Here is a 16,969-nt window from a genome sequence, read left to right as displayed (position 1 = left end):
AGCATGCCATGATCAGTTAATGCAGAAATGTAAAATCTGGCAAAAGGATTTAGATGCAGCATCATGTTGTAAATCAGCTCTTTCCAGAATCACACAAAACTATAAAACAATGTTTCCTGAATTCCTTTTGGAGTTCAAAGCACTAAGGAAACCAATGTAGAACAATTAATGTTTCTGCAACCTACTGGTATTTTTTAGCATGCCAGAAAAAAACCCAATGGGAGTTTAATATCCACATTGATTAGGACAAGTAATTGGAAAACATATTTAGATCATAAAAGCTTTTGTATCTACAGAGGTGAAAAAAAACTGATTATACAGAGTGGGACAGTGGCTGATTTAGTCTGTAAATTGCATTACTGCTACATTTCTTCTTACAAAAAATATGACAATAAGACAACCTACCTTCACATTTATTCAAGGGTAATATATTAGTTCTGTCAGTGAAATACGAACAACTCCTCTCCTCTCTCACCACCGGTCTTTTAAGCATGGTTGTGTTTCTGCTCTCTTAAAACACCTGTGTGGAAATACCACCCACCACCCGATCTCTTCCTTCCATTCCAAACATCTTCAGCATTTCCGCTCGTATAAATCAACCCCGGGACTTTTGCTTATCTGGCTGTCTGTACTGGATACTGGAAGGAGACGGTATACACGCTTTCCCATGCGCCTGTATCTTTCTGGAGCTTTCGGGATGGATATTTCATGTGCTTTTCCTAGCAGAGGCCTCTCATCAGGTCTCCTGGAGAAGACAGGGATACTTCCAGGATCGGTCCTTTGACCTTTAACCCTTATCTCACTCCAGACCCACGTGGCTTCTCATGGGAAATTGTGTTTCTTTTTGCATATGTCATGCTGAAGCATGTCTATTTTCCCACTGTCTTTTGACGCACAGGTTTCTTCCTCAGCTAGTCTTACAAAAGTCCCCTTCAGGATGTCCGTCCACTGACACAAACTCAGTCTCTCAGGTAAGTCAGACACGCAGCATTTCCATCACACCAGGACTCAAAATCTCCCTGGAGAACACAAGTACTAAGTAGTCTTCAGATTATTTTCTAATTACTTTCAGGGGCTTTTAACACACATACAGAAAACACTGTACACCAGAATTCTAACAGCTGAAAAACTGACCTCACTAAGTCTACTAAGTCTACACATGCGAAAAGGAACAGCTGTTTGAAAAAACATTACATTTGCACTTTACTTTTCTTCATAAAATATAAGACAGCACTTCACTCTAACAGTCACTCACAACTTGTCTCTCTCAAGCCTTGTGCTGCAGGGCTTACAAAAGTATAATTATTCTGCTTAAAGGTGGATTAAGAATGCTGTCAAATGGGTGCATTCATAATGCACAGCATCCCTTTTAATATTTTTGGTGAGCTATAGATGGTCAGTTACAAAGGATTTATTAAAAACAAAAAGTCTGGTCTGAAGGGGGTTAAGTAACAGTCAACTAAACCAAACTAATCATCTAGGGATGCATATATACCGTAATTTCTTTGATCAATTAATTTTAATGTTAAAAAATGAATAGTGATTGTTATAAAGGTAAATTCTATTTACTAATGTTACAAAGCTCACCAATAAAAATGTGAGTGATGCAAGAAGCAATACTTTTCCAGACTGAAGGGCTTGTGATTGGGTTTGTTTTCACCCTCATTCAAAATGCATTAGACCAAAATATCTACCACAATGTGAAAGCAGTGTACAGAATAATATTTGTTTAGATGGCCGTTATATTTTGACGAAAAGGCAATATAATCAACGTAGCTTGGATAATTTATCACCTCTTCTTTCTCCCTGCAATACTTAAATAGTCTAGTAGAACTGAACCGACGTAGCCAAAGGATACAGTCTTCATGTGTGTAATAATACATGAAAGAACCTTTATTGCAGTTACAAAACTGTATTGTAACAATCACACTGATAGGTCATTATTTCAACTCACCAACAGCAAGACAAATGGAATGGTAAACATCTTGCCTAGGCACTTGAAATAGATCCAACTCCCGAAGGGGAAAATTTGGTGGAGTTTTCATAGGAGATAAATGAAGTGGTCAGTTACAGGTCTTTAGATTAGGACAAAATCTAGTAATATATTAAAAACATTGAAATTTTCAAAATGCCTTGAAGCTGCAGTGTTGCTTAACTTACTGCACTGCACAACTTACTGAATCAGTGAGTTTGAAGAAGATGTCTGGGAATGATGCCTTCAGGTCACTGAGTTGGATCATTTTGGCACTCTGTAACCACATAAGGACAGCCCTATTCTTTTAGCCCTCTTTTTTTTTGCCAAAATGCTTTTGCTGGTCCTACGGACACAGCGATTCAGTGTAATTTGCTGACATTATGATACAATAGCAATGACAGCTAGAACAGTGCCAGATGCAGGATTGTTCTCCCCTTGCTGGATCCACCTACATGACTATGATGTACTGCATACACCAATGAATGGATGTAGATGTCATAGCTGTCCAAGCCCAAAAGTATATAATATTTAAACAGCGACACAAATAGAAACCTATGGGGAGCACATAGAACAAGTACGTAACATGTTTTCTCTCAACAGACATGCTCAGTTGTCTCCTTGGTAACATGCCTAATCATGTGTGCAACAAGGAAAGCACAGAGCAGTGGTGAGAGAAGGCTATGTGAAGCCCATCTCCCTCCCTAAATACTGTTGTTTTATTTGGTATCAAGAAAAAAAAAAAGATTTTGCTGTCAAAATGAATGGAGCCCAATAGAGTGGCTTTTTGAGTGAAAATCATAGATATCAGCAGGCTTTGACTTTATATCTGGTCCTCAGGTTGAGAACCGAAAGCTGGCCCTTTGGTAAAAGCTTATCTCAGTCATTATATAGATAAATATAGAGTTTTATCTGGTGGACCATTTAAATCATTATATTTTCTCCGAAAGAGAAACAGCATATTTTCTCCAAGAGAAAACGTTAGGCAACCCTAAATACAATTTTTGTTTAATTGTTAAGCTTGATTGCTGTGTTTGTGTAATAAAGAATAATGTATCATCAATTAATCGTTAACATTCCTATCATCTAATTGTAAATCATTTCTGGAAAGTCACAACAGATGAAAATGTATCACTTGCAATCTTTCTCAGTCTACATGACCTACAGTACAGAGTAACCCAGATTGTATATCTCTAATAATATTTATATCCCATTTGAAGCATAATGATAATAGTCCAATGTTAAATATTGGCCTTCATGATTTACACACAACCACCAATTTTTTTTTTAACTGCAGATGTGTCTGCTTTGAGTCTGCTTTAAATATTAGCAGGTGTACATTTCATTGCCATCTGAATATATTTAAACACACACATGAAAAGTACAAAAAAGCAAATTAAGACATTTCCATGGTAAATACAACCTTTGTTATTTTGAGGCACACCACATTCCCTATAAACAGTTCATATGCCTTTATGGAATTAAAATTTGAACTACTGTGTAACGTCCAAGTGCATACTTGATTTTACACATTAATGTGGAACAAATGTCTGTGGCTGGTGGAATTACATACATTATCTGAAAAAGTCCATGTCTATTCGTATTTTTCAAGTTATGTACACTCTGTGCTAAAAATGATAATACACAGCTTTAAAAATTGAAATGCATACACACACGGTTGTTTTAATTCAGTATGTGGATTATATGTAGGTCACATCATAATTTAACATGGGACTCTTTAAATGTGCTTTCTTGTGGGCTAAAGGATGCATTTGAAATGAGATAGATAGAGTTGCTGGGTGGCTCTCCCTGTAAAGGCAGCATTCCAGTGCTTGAATGGGTCTCATGGTCCAGTATTGAATCCCAAACAGAGCAGTGCCAAGTGTGGCTGGTAGGTTGATGTGTAATTGGTGGCAGCTTTGCCTAAGGTTAGGAATAGTTCAGTCAGCTGGGATCTGTGTCTCATTGTTCACTAGTGATGGCCAATCTGACTTCTGCAAGTCATAAGCAGCACATAATGTGTCTTCCGCTGACCCATGTGTGCAAGCTTGGCTGTGCTGCCAAAAGAAGCAGCTGCCAACTGCTTGTCTACACACTCCTGCATTGGCAGAAATCACAGTATGACTGTGGTTGTATACAGCTGGGCAATTCAAATTAGAGAGAAAAGGCATTATTTATTTATTTATTATATTTTACTGTCCTTAAATTGAGATCCGGCGTATTAAACTGCATATTTTTTACTGCAGTTCCATCTCAAAACAAGCTGACACAATATGTTTCCCAAGGGATTCCACAACTTACTGTTGAATAGAAGAGCTAAAGTTTCTGTGGAGCGTGGATTATGGATTTCAAACCATCTCTGTTTGTTGTAGCCTCCGAGCTTCACTCACTGACAAATTACTTGCCAAATCCCCCTGCTGTGCATTCACCACACTTTAACAAATGGGACCATGTGGTATCATAGACCTTAGCACTGTCATAACTCTCGCTTCCAGGAACAATGCAGGTTCTGTTTTAAAATTAGAGGCATTCTCCGTAATAAACCATTTTAGTGTTAACAGATTTTAAAAATAATTAAATTGTGTCAAGGGTATCTATGTGTGGGGCTGCCCAGTGACATATGCAGCTAATTCAGGGAAGTGGCATGATAGTGTACACCTTCCTGAATTAACCAAGTTCACTGCAGGTGGACATGCAATTAATCCTGGGCCATTACAGATTGGGGGGGGAAGAGAAACGAGGAATAAAAGTTGTTGTAAAGAAAAACTTTTCACTGTGAAAAAGTTTGTTAGCTGCCTGAAAGAGGAAGCATTGTTGTTAGCAATGGTCAGAAGAGCAAAGATATTATATCCCTGGCAGCTATCCCAGATTACTTGAAGGGCTCCTTGAATTATCTCTGACTGATTGACACAGAGCAGACAGAAACATGAGGTGAGTGTGTTCCTTTTCCAGAACTGTCTACTGCGGCTTTCGACCTCAGACTTGTCCCGTTTCCCTGAAAAAGAAAAAGTAACTCCGATTAACCTTTGTATTAGGTTTGGGTTAAACTGACCCATTTAAAACTTTTAGTAAAAGAAAAATGACACTTTTGAGATATGTATTTCATAACCAACCAACTAAACCAGTGTCCATTTGCCCATTGTCTGCATTTTCTTTATGTCATTTTGCCTGTATGGTTTCTTCAAATATAAGATAAAGATGAAAAATAATCAAGAATGTCAGTTCAAAACAATAAATATCAATTATCTACATGAAAACCTTTTTTCATTGTAATTTTTCACAGATAGACATGATTTATGCCCCCAATGCCTCCATCATTGTGGATTTATATAAATCACATCATTGTTAAATGTGATCTAGCAGAGGTAAATGGCAACCATTAACTATATACATTGTTTAAATTGTTTGGAACTGAAATAAAGATAATATATACAGTATTTCTGCATATTGCTTATTTGATGCAGGTTAACATTTTCACCCAGATTAACAGGTGCTAATGAGTAAAAAAGGGTTAAAGAGGGCACCTGCGATTTAGGATGTAAGGCCCTGCTGCTTTGCTGAGCTTTTCTTCACACCTTCAGAGACCAGGAAAGTAAATTTTAAAAACGGCATGCCTAGTGTGCCACTGTGAAGTTCTGCAGCTTTATCCCAAAGGAATCGTTAACATGCTTGTTCTTGTGCAGTTTGTGAATGGTCCAAGTTTCTTTTTTTTTTCAAATGTCAGTCGCCAGTGACACTGGAAAGACTATTCCTGTGTCAGGTTTGTGGCCATTTCCGACTTGCATTGAACCGCGTGAATGTGGCTGCTGATTTATTTCACCTCAAGATACTGGCAGGTTTTCTGTGTTCCTTTTTGTTCTGTGCAGGAAGGACAGAAAATGGGAGAAGTCTTCCATTTCAGGGGGTTTCAGGGAGAAAGGCAGCCTGAAAGGGATGCTGTGAAGCAGGAAGCACTTTTTCATTCATTTGGCTGGGGGGATGTTGCCGTCCAACGCAGACTGTTTTCCCTGAGCCCAAATGCTGAACGAATATGAATCTCACGTTCCTGTTTCACCATACTTTTTTCGTTATCTTGTGTACCAGATTTAAGGAAGTGGTCAGTTTGGCTTATTGAAGGTGAAATGAACAGGAAAGACGTTGGAGTCAAACTAATGGAACGTCTGAGTCAAAGTAATGAAACGTGTGGATCCTGTGGTGGGGGACCAAATCCCATCCTACTTCACTGCATTCAAATGAAAGAGCTTTAAAGAAACATGCCACCATGATGTTTCAAGTGTAAAAATATGAACGGGTTATTTTTAACCTACAGAGACATCTTTATGTGTTTTTTATTTTTGCAAATTCACTCTTCAAAATTGATTTTTGCATTGCTTTTATTGTATTGCTCTTAACAGCAATGTAAGCTTTTATCTTGTGAAAAGTGAAAGTGATGCCCCTTAGTCTCAATCCCACTTAGCGCTGACATGTTTCAAACGGATGTGCTGACAGACCAAGAGCAGCTGAAAATACAAGCCATTTCTAGTACTTGTGGAAAAGTGATAGATGTCACATTGATTGGTAATGATAAGATATTACAATCTTCAGATGCAGAAAGAAGCCTTGTCCTGGCTGCTTCCTTGACCTTCTGGTGAACAGATGGCCACGTGGTCATTCCTGCGCCACTGTGAGTTCATTCGGAGGTAACTCTGGTTCATTCATCAGACCTCTTCTGTGCTGACACAAATTAGGATAAGCATAACCTATATACCCATTTACATCTCTGGAATTTGTGGAATAGAACATAATTTGTTAGATTCAGAGTTTGCACAAAGCCCTTTTGTTTATTAATGCAATGTTTTAATTTTGTTTTGGCTATTAAACAATCATAGATTGTGTGTGTGTGTGTGTGTGTGTGTGTGTGCGTGTGGGTGCGTGTGCGTGTGTGTGTGTGTGTAACTACAAATTATTATTATACAGCAAGCATTTGCATGGTAGGCCATGGTCACTATTAGTTGCCATATGCATTGTTAAGTAGTCAAAGGATATCACTCATTGCATGAATCACAAGTCCAGTCAGCGCAGAAAAGCTTACCTTGCATTACCCTCCCGCAATATTCCCATACATTGATGGAGGCCACCTTTTTTTTGTTCTTGGAGTGAAATACACACAATCGGGGGAAGTAGCCTACAGATTGCATCCTTCCCAAGAAAAACTAATGCTCAGCAAGCAGCGAGAAAGAAGAGCATTGCGCTCCCCGGGGGGGCCTATCACTGTGAGAAGATCCTGTGCTTTCTCAAGCGACGGCACGCTCCCCCGCTGATGTTCTCGCGGGGACCCCAGGAGCGCAGCGCCTCTCGCTGGCCCCGTGGAAGCCCCAGCCGTTCCTGTCAGGAAGCTCGCGGCCTCGCGGCCCTTGACCGGCTCCATTGATGCCAGGGGCGCGGCCCTTCCAGCTGAGCGGGTGGCGTCTTGAACGCTCGGGTCTGGCGGCTTCTCAGGAGGAATGGAATCTGCGACATGGCGGAGACTTCGTTCATAAAACACATTTTTAAGGGGTTTAAATCTTTTCGATCCAAAATGTTTATGTTTATGTGACTGTGCATGTACGCACTGCTTTATATTTCTCCTAAGGGTGAGAAATTATATGTTGCATATATTCTATATGTCTATATGTTCTGTTTAATGTTAATGCTACATGAAGACTTTGAGATATGAATGCCGCTAGGCCTGTTGAATCTTGGAATTAAAGTGAAAGAGCAGGAATCCAGATTGTTGGATCTTATGCAGGCTTAATTTTCCAGAGAGGGTTCACCACATACTGTACATTTTTAAAAAGCTACCATCCAGTCGTTGCAACAACTGACCAAATTTGTTATGTGGGGAACAATCAATGTAATCAGACCAGCCGTAACTCAATGATTTATGTATTTGATGATGATTTATTTGTAAGAGAAACCTCAAATTTTGTTTCATGTATCTTCAAGGTGTCTTTTGGGGCGGCATTGTAGTATTGGTAAGGAGCTGCTCTGGTCATCTAAAAGTCTCAGGTTTTATTCCAGGGTAGAACATGATGATGTTGCACCCTTGAGCAAGGTACTTAACCTGCATTGCTTATGTATATACCCAGCTGAATAAATGGATGCAATGGAAATGCTATGTAAAAGTTGTGTAAGTCGCTCTGTATAAGCGCGTCTGCTAAATGTCTGTAATGTAGTGTAGTGTTTTCTGAAGGTAAACTGTTAGAGGTCTATATTTGTCCCTGCTTTTGCTAACTATGTATCTCACCTGCAGTGTGGGGAGCCCTGGTCCTCTGCCCAGGAGTGTTGAGACCTCCAAAGAGTAGGACATGCATTTTAGTCCGCACAAGATAAAAGCAGGGACTAGTCTATTTAAGGTCCTGTGGCTCAGGTCTGAAGAGCCTCTTGCCATCCTGTTTCCTCTTAGAAGCTGTCTGGTTGGTGTCTGAAGTCTCACTCACCTTGCTGATGCTGACCAGCCCGTCAAATGACTTCACTCTAAGCTCTGGCCATTCCCCGCTTCCCACCCAACACTCCACCAATCTCTCTTTTAGGTGATCCATCATCTCTTGTCTCTAGAGAGTTGTCAGACTTACTTACCAAAACCACTTTTCTTTTTTATGCACTTGGGGGGGGGTGGGGTACCAAAATGTTGTACCCCTCATAAAAACTAATGAAAAATCAAAGGCTTCATTTTCTCTAAATATGAGAACTTTTAACTGTTCCACTGGTGTTAGCATCCAATTCACAGGTGCCACTCAACCTTTACGGCAATCTCAGTGGACCCTGTGTGCCAAAGGTACTGTAGAAGACCAAGATCCTCAATATCATATTACTTTAATTATTGACCGCTCTCTATTAAACAGTAATTACACTCTAGATCACATTTTTTAAGCTGTAAGTGTATTTATATGCATACTTTATAATGAAACATTTTAATCTATACAGCTGTTTAAACATTTCTGAAATAGTATCATTTGGCAGAAAAAAAAACTGGTAGAAAAGCATCTTGGTAGCTAGTACCCCCTAACATTAGAAATTTTCTTTCTGCTTTCCACTCTGGCCCTGTCCCACTTATGAGTACTACTTTGGAGGTACTACTACATCATATAAATTTTAATCAAGATATCCGGCAGGAAAATTGTTGCCGCTCACAAATTAATCCGTTGACTTTTTAATTTGATAGCACCTGATTGTTAAGACTCACTGATGTCCTTGTTCTCGGCCTGGAAGATCGGAACAACATGGTGGCCTGTTGATAAACTTTCTCATATTCACCCCAAACTGCCCACTAAAATATGTTTCTGGAAACATTTGAGGTGAGTAATAAGCCATGTAATTGCTGAATCTTGATTCATATCTGATCTGCAATGCCTAGTTTGACAGTTTGATCTTAGTTTCATGTGCCTGGTGTAGCAGGGTAGTATGAATTAATTTGCATAGAAAATACTTTATGCAAATGAGATGGACATGTACAGGAAGCATTCTTCAAAATTGTGTAGCAGACAGAGCCAGGCTGAAAGAGCGAGTGCAATTACTCTTTAAACGCTACCATTCTATAGATGTAACAGTTTGACATATACATTAATACACAGTCATTGTAGCTTTGTTTGAAGGCAAAACATTTTTTTCATTTGCTAACTTGTTAATACTTACTTGTTATTTAGCTTCTACTAGCTAAACATGTGGTTTGTATGTAATTATTATTTTACAAATTACTTACAAATTGTTAGAAAAAAAGAAATTGTGGATAATGCTGAAAATATTGTTGGGACAGTCCATTGTCACAAAAAATTCTAAATTAAGAATTCCAATATAGTGAATATTCATACATGTGAAACATTTTTGTTGTTCCCATATCCTCCTTCGACCTACAAGCAGCAATTCATTCATGTCCCCTGTTGACATGAGCCTTTGGTCTTAATTTCAAAAACCATATATTCTACTATGCTGAAACCTACACTACAGGGGACATTAAATAAAAATAAAATTATGTTCAAAAAATATTTTCCCTGCAACATGTTTTTTGCTATCCAAGATTTTTTTCTGCAGGATTTCAGAAGGATATTGTTCACATCACAGACATCCCTTGAATGGGTTTGTTGCACTCTCTAGGGTACACGATGTTGACCTTTTCACATTTTCTTTACTTGGCCTTACGTGTTGGCAAGGGTGCAAGCTATTCTGATTGTTTATTTTGCCACAGAGACCCAGTGTTTGTTGGATTCCAAGGCTCCACCCCAACCTTGAAAAACAACCTACCGACGCCACTTGAACATGTCACGCTCAGAGGAACGCCCACGGAGTAAAGCCAACAAGCAAGTCATGCTAACCTGACGCTGGTCTTTGCTGTGGTCTGTCGGGGGGACGTCAGGTCAGTGAACACATGCCTTTTGTCCTATTTAAATTTCAATAGAAAATCCCTAAATGGAAGTCAGTCTCTGTTGGCAGGCATACAGCTGTTTAAAAGCAGTTAACACTACTTTCACACTAGTTTCACATTAATCTGGCTCCCCAACCAGCATCATGCACAGAAAGTTAAAACATAAACAGGAGTGAATTTAACTTTTAACAACAGTTTAGCAGCATCAAAATAGAGAATCCATTTAATGAAGTTATTGTACATTTTATGGAATTGTTTGACTAAGCTGTCATGCCATATAAATCTGAAATTACAGGTTTTAAATTACTGAATCTATCTGAATATCTGAATATTAAAGTTTGAGTCCCATGTACTGAATTACACCATATAATGTCACAAATTAATACTGAATACTATTTCAAATTGAGTTTTGTCAGCAGAACGGTGGAAATGAGTTCGGTTTAGTTTTATACTGGTGCTAGGAAGTATTTTTTCACATCGTTATTTATCATCCAATCAGGAGTTGTAGGAAGTCAGGACCCTTTGGATAATATAAACCAGCCTTGACACAGTGTTAGAGTAATTGACTTTGGGAAAGATGCAGAGCTTCGATAAGCTGAAGAGTGCGATGCATGCCTTGTCATCAAAAATTCTTGTTTCTTACATCTTGCAAAATTTTTGAGGTATTTGTTGAAAATGATTTGTTCAAATGGCAGTTACAATGAATACTTTATTTGTGCACATACAATGTAGGATAGACATTTCACATTGTTTTTCTTTATTTTAGATTCCTTTTTTAGATTTTTATTTTTTTTTAATCAAAATGGTGCCAAATATAAGCAAAAAAAATAGTATTAGTTCATTAGAAAACAAAAACACAAGCATTCACAATTATGATTTATACTATTGTTTTTCATCACTGTGGATCTCTCAGGAGTTTGCATGTTAATTTCTATGAGCGTTCATTTTTCCAAGATGTTTTTAAACCTTGACCCCTGTGTCTATGGTTTTATCGCAGCTGCAACAAATGATCAGGCTGAATCCCTCCTTGCCTTTGTGGATATCTTCCTGAGAAAGGATGCAGGCCTGTCCAGACACATGTCCTGTTGATAAACACGCACTTCACAAGTTCCGCCCTGGTCCCCGTCCAAAGTTTGCGACAAGCTATATCGCGGGCAAGACATCGTCCCCGAGAAGGACCTCATAACTCATAAAATCTGTCCAACGTATTGTCATATTTCTACATGTATCTTCTCAATAGTTCTGATTCCATTCCTGTCAACTTTAGTTTGCTATTGTGTGGACCAGAACGTTAATTTAAAATCCTTAAAAAAGTTAATTTAAAATCCTATGGCTCTGACCCTCTATTTCTGGAATTCTCCTTTCCTACCCTGGGATGTGTTTATGAACCTGCTCCTGCTCTCCCTGATTCTGAGCTTCTCCCTAGAAATGCATAGGCGCACTGTGTGTTAAAATGGTTTCCTTTCCACAAACACCGGATACTGTTACAATAGTAATGTACACATTAGGTTTGGTTAGCGGATCTCAGTTCAGCATATCTATATAAGGTTTCTTACCATATCCACCTTTCAGTAGTTCTAGAACGGCACAGTCAGTTTCATTTTTGGATCTAATGTAGTACATCATAAAACAATGTGTCCATCAGAAGAGCAGGCACAGTATATTAGAATCAGTTTAGTGTAATACAGGCTCATAGGAAAAAATAAATCTGCAGGAGAGATATTTAAACTATTTTTAAAATAATTTAAATATGTTTTGCTAATTGGTATGGTTGTGATAAACTGTGCTAGACATTTATAATTGAGTCTGCTTTGCAAAAATAATTTTTGTAATGTTAAATATGATGTATTACTATAGAAAATGTGAGTGCATATGTTTTGGTTTTGTTACAAGAACTAAAGCAAAACATTATTTCTGTTCCACTTATACGGCTAATTACAGGAAGAAGGAGTGGGATTTATATAATATTGTGATAGAATTTAATTACTTTGTCAAACCTGGTGTTTTTACTGTCATTCAAGTAATTTTTTGCAGAGTTCTGCTTTTAGATTATACTGCATTTCAAATGGAAAGCACTAAAAATCAAACAAAGTTTTCTCCCAAAATAAAAATCAAATTTGTGGCCATACAGTAGTTTCATTAATTCAAATATGCAGGTTTGGGCCTTTTTTAAAACCTGTTTTTCAATCCTGATGGTGAAATTCAATAAAAAATATCATAAATAAAAATCCCCAACATAACAAATGTGAATTGAACTTTTAACAACTGCAGTTTAGAACGTTTAAAATAGAGAATCCATCTAATCAATTTATTGAACATTACATGAAATGGTTCCACTAAGCTGCCATCCCAAATAAATCTGAAATTACAGCATTTATATCACTGAATGGCTTAAAATGAATGATGGTGTGATGGTCATGTATTGCATCATATTATGCCAGTTAGTAATATTTTACTTTTAATTTCAAATTGAGTTTTGTCAGGAGAACAAGAGGCCATAGGTGGAAATTAGTTCACTTTAGTTTTATACTGATGCTAGGAAGAATGTTTTCCACACGCCATGATTATCTGTTTATCAGGAATTGTAGGAAGTAGAGGCCTTGAGGATGCTGAAAAGCAGCCTAGATACAGCGCTAGAGTCATTTACTCTGGGAAAGAGTGCAGAGCTTTGATAAGCTGAAGAGTCTGTGATGCATACATGACATCAAATATTGTTTTGCTGCATTATGCAAAATTTTGGGAAGAATTGTTGAAAGTGAACATGGCTGAATTTCAATAAATACCTGTGAAGCCATTTGTCCCAGACATTATAGTGCCCTAAAATGGGGGGCTATGTATAAAAAGTGTTGTAATGTCTATATAGTGAAACCAAAATGTATTAAAAAAATACACCTTAATAAAAGATGATAATCTGCCTTTCAACCACATGTGAAATTGTGGAGCACAGAGCCAAATGAAGGGAAGAAATATTGTCCCAAACTTTATGGAGCTTGCTGTATATGTCTCTTTACCTTATCCAGGGTGACTCACCATTTTACACACCCGATAGTTCATTTATATGACTGGATGTATGTCGGGGCAACTGAGGTACACTTGCACAAAGGAACAGCAGTGATTTCCTCACCTGCCACAAAAAAACATGACCCCTTGGCTTCAGAGTTCACTGCTCTTCCCCAAACACCACATGCCGCTCTGGCGTGGGCCAAGAAGTCACTTTCACAGGATAAATCACCGAATAACAAATCCTTTGTTTCATTGTTTTCTTGTATCTGAAAAATGCGTAAAAACTGGCGGGAATATTTGGGGGGGGTGGGTCCTGTGGAAACATCACCTTTCTCATGACGCGAGGAGAGTGGGATATGATGGAAGAAGAGCAATTAATCAGGTTCCCTCAGCTTTGAACCATAGGAGGCTTTGCCAGACTTTTAATGCTCTCTTTCTCTGATGTTATTTTTGCCCTGGGAACGAGTCTTGTTTTGATTTATGGCCCGTTGACAAAGGTCGCGCTTCCGATTTGAAACCCGGGCGTGCTCCGTGCAATCAGAAAAATACTAGACAGCCTGAGGTTACTATTGTTTTAACGTTTACTGGCTTCCAGTCATTGTCTCACAACGTACTCCCCAGAAATCAAACCAAGCATGTGTAGGAGGATCCGTACACCTTGGCCATGAGAACAGCAGCGTGTTCTCCATCCTGATACTGGTACCACCTCTGTGACAAAGGAATATACTATAAATATTCTATAGTATTGTCCAGTCAAGCCAGTGAATTTGTACAGACTACATGTTTGAAGGCGAGGTTTCTGTTTGTTTTGTTACCGCTGTGTTCAGTATTCATTGAGAAACTGTCTGATTACTTTGTTGGTGCCACTGGTGGAGGAGCGTGGGTGTGGTGGGGGTGTGTATAACAGAGTCGGGTGGGGGTACTAGAGGACTGATGGGTCTCATGATTTGTTTCTTAGTGCCTGTGGCTACAGATGATTGTTTTGTGTCCGACAGCTCGTAGCAAAATGCTGCCACGAAAGCTGTGTTGTGAAGTGTTGGCAGACAATGAAACGTGATACAGTTTTGATCACAGGCTATTTCAAAATTGGTTTTAAGATACAGTTATGTCATGAAATGTTGCATTATTTGCACCCTAATCTGATGTATAACCTCTGGGTGTGGTTCATTGTTGGAATTCCAACCAAAAGGCTGCTCTTGCAGGTGTCATGAAGTCATTACTGGAAGGCATTATTTCTAGGGTAGGGACATTGTCAGTTAGGAGATCCAAACTGCATATTTGCAGGCTCTTCAGAGAATGATTTTTGGTTTTACTGAGAACATCTGTTAATCTTGGCTTCTTAAGTGAAGGGATTCTCCAACCTTTCTTCGCAAAGACTCAAACAATTCAAGATTGCATTAACTGAGAACTCAGAGTAAAATAGTTCAATAGTCAAAGGTGAAACAGTCAAATTTGTGTTTTCAATCTGGAAATGGAGGTCCACCTGCAATACACCCTTAATAAATTGCATTTGTCATTTGGTCAGATTTATACACTACAAGTTGATAAAGGAGGTACGTATATAGTGAAATCATATTATCATATCTGCGTCTGCTATTGAAAATCGCTTTTAAAGACTTATATTATGAAACCTATAGATGTATTCCTACCCACAGCATCCTTGGATCATTAACCAAATCATAAGTTTAGAATTTACCAACAACAGCAAAAGCCATATATACAAAATATACGTCTTTTAGAAGTAAAACACATCCCCGAGGACATCTCTTTAGAACAGTCTTGGTGAATAGCACCCCAAGTACTCATTGGGATTAAGCAGGTGTTTCTGTCACAAGATACTGCCTTACATAAATGCTCACATCATTTTCTGTCACAACAAATATGACCATGCTAGAAATACAGATGTGAGATACATCACCAAAACACCTCACATTTTTCAGAGATGGTTTCCACATGTGTTTTTCTTTGAGGGGGATTCCAGTGTCAGTTTTAAACTGGGACAACCCCATGTTTTGGGCGTGTGCTGGATGTTGCTCTTCCGGACCCCCCATCCCTACCGTTACGTGGACAGATCCCGTTACATGATTGGCGTGGAAAAGTTGATCTTTTCGTTAACTGCATCATTGCGTTTGTTTTCTCTGCATACTCCCCCATCTGAAGCAGTGAATGGCGATTTCAGCTTGACGTCGTGCAGTTAGCAGAGCTGAATGTTGACAGAAGCAACTGAGGCAAAGTGTCACTGTCAAGGGCAAGGAAACACGTGCCCCACCCAAGATCTGAACCTATCTTGGACTGCATACTGCTCCTAACGATCTCTGTGAAGGTGTTTGGTGTTTTGATCGCATACCGAGGTAACCTCAGAAAAGAGTACAATGATGTGTTAGGGTGAGGGAAAAGAATCATTTGTACTTAAAATGAACCTTCTGTGTTTCACCAACTGTAAAAAAGAAAGAAATAAATAATAGCGTCATTGATTTCCAACAGACTGATACAATTAGTAATACTGTACATGTATTTTGACCACCCACATTATATCCTGTGTTGTCAGAGAAAGCACATATCCTTTGTGGTGTGTAAGTGTTGATCAAGTATTGAAAACAGTCATAAAAATGATGTGTTCTTCCATGTGGCCATTTTTTTATGTGATACTTTGATGTGACACTTTGAGTGACCAAAATGTGTTCAGATGGTAAGAAGAGAGCACACAGGGCCAAGTTACTTGAAATAATTTAGAAAGTATTGGGTAGCAGCATTGCTTTGGAATACAGCATGTTTAATTTGTGTTAGGTAAGATGGTCAATATTGTTTAATGTAACTTGGCGTAATTTTGATGTCAGTTTTTTTAATCTATTTTCAGGCCTTGATTTTGCAAGTGGTAATGATAGTGGTTTGTATGTGTGAGTAACTTGGCATTTTTGCACATTGAAAACATGTTTTTCTTCAGATATAATTTCTTTTTGCAATGTGTTTGTAATGAGAAAATGATATGCAGTGCATATAAATGTAGACTATGCGTAGACATACATACATGCCAACACGAATACATCATAGCCAGTCCTGGATGTAGACTGGTGTGATTGGGAGGCAGAGCGAGATTTTTTTTTTTGGGGGGGGGGGGGCGGCAAGGGCAAGTTTATCACAGAATTTGTGATGAGTAGCGCAGCATGCCGTCCCACCCAGGTGTAACTTGGCAGGATGGCATACCTGCCATGCCAATTTATCCTGCCAAACAGTTTAACTGCTCCTCACGAATCACCAATCATACTCATAAACACTAAAATGGAATCATATGCTCATGTGAAATCATTCTGACAATATATTCTTTATAGCCTTGCCATTGTTTGTATTCTTATTATTTATGTCACATAAGCTGTGATATCATGGATTTACTCTTAGGGTTTGTCCAACATATTTTGCTCGGCACATTCAGGCATATTTCCACATGCACTCCACATTCACCATTCAGCCAAATTAAACAGAGACACAATATGGCACTCTATTGTTCCAGAGGCAAAACGTTCCACCACAGCAGACAGACGATGTTATTCACAAACCTTTTCATTATGAAAGGCTGTGTTATTAGACTTCAAATAGTGGCAACAAGTTTTGGTCTT

General features: G+C 38.6%; 1 long non-coding RNA gene across 6 annotated transcripts; it reads left to right on the top strand.

Moving 5' to 3' along the window:
• Nucleotides 1–266: 266 nt before the first annotated feature.
• Nucleotides 267–11,586, top strand: LOC135261069 (uncharacterized). 6 transcript variants are annotated; one of them, XR_010331826.1, is made up of 4 exons: nt 270–971; nt 4,832–4,903; nt 6,557–10,343; nt 11,350–11,586. It is a non-coding gene; the product is annotated as an uncharacterized LOC135261069 (long non-coding RNA). The 6 variants fall into 6 exon arrangements; XR_010331824.1 differs by having other exon boundaries at nt 267–971; nt 4,832–10,343; XR_010331829.1 differs by lacking the exon at nt 4,832–4,903.
• Nucleotides 11,587–16,969: the final 5,383 nt, after the last annotated feature.

This window comes from Anguilla rostrata, chromosome 8, assembly GCF_018555375.3.
Source record: "Anguilla rostrata isolate EN2019 chromosome 8, ASM1855537v3, whole genome shotgun sequence".
Taxonomy (NCBI): domain Eukaryota; kingdom Metazoa; phylum Chordata; class Actinopteri; order Anguilliformes; family Anguillidae; genus Anguilla; species Anguilla rostrata.
Note: the sequence above shows the minus strand (reverse complement) of the source record. Positions and strands in the feature narration are given on the sequence as shown.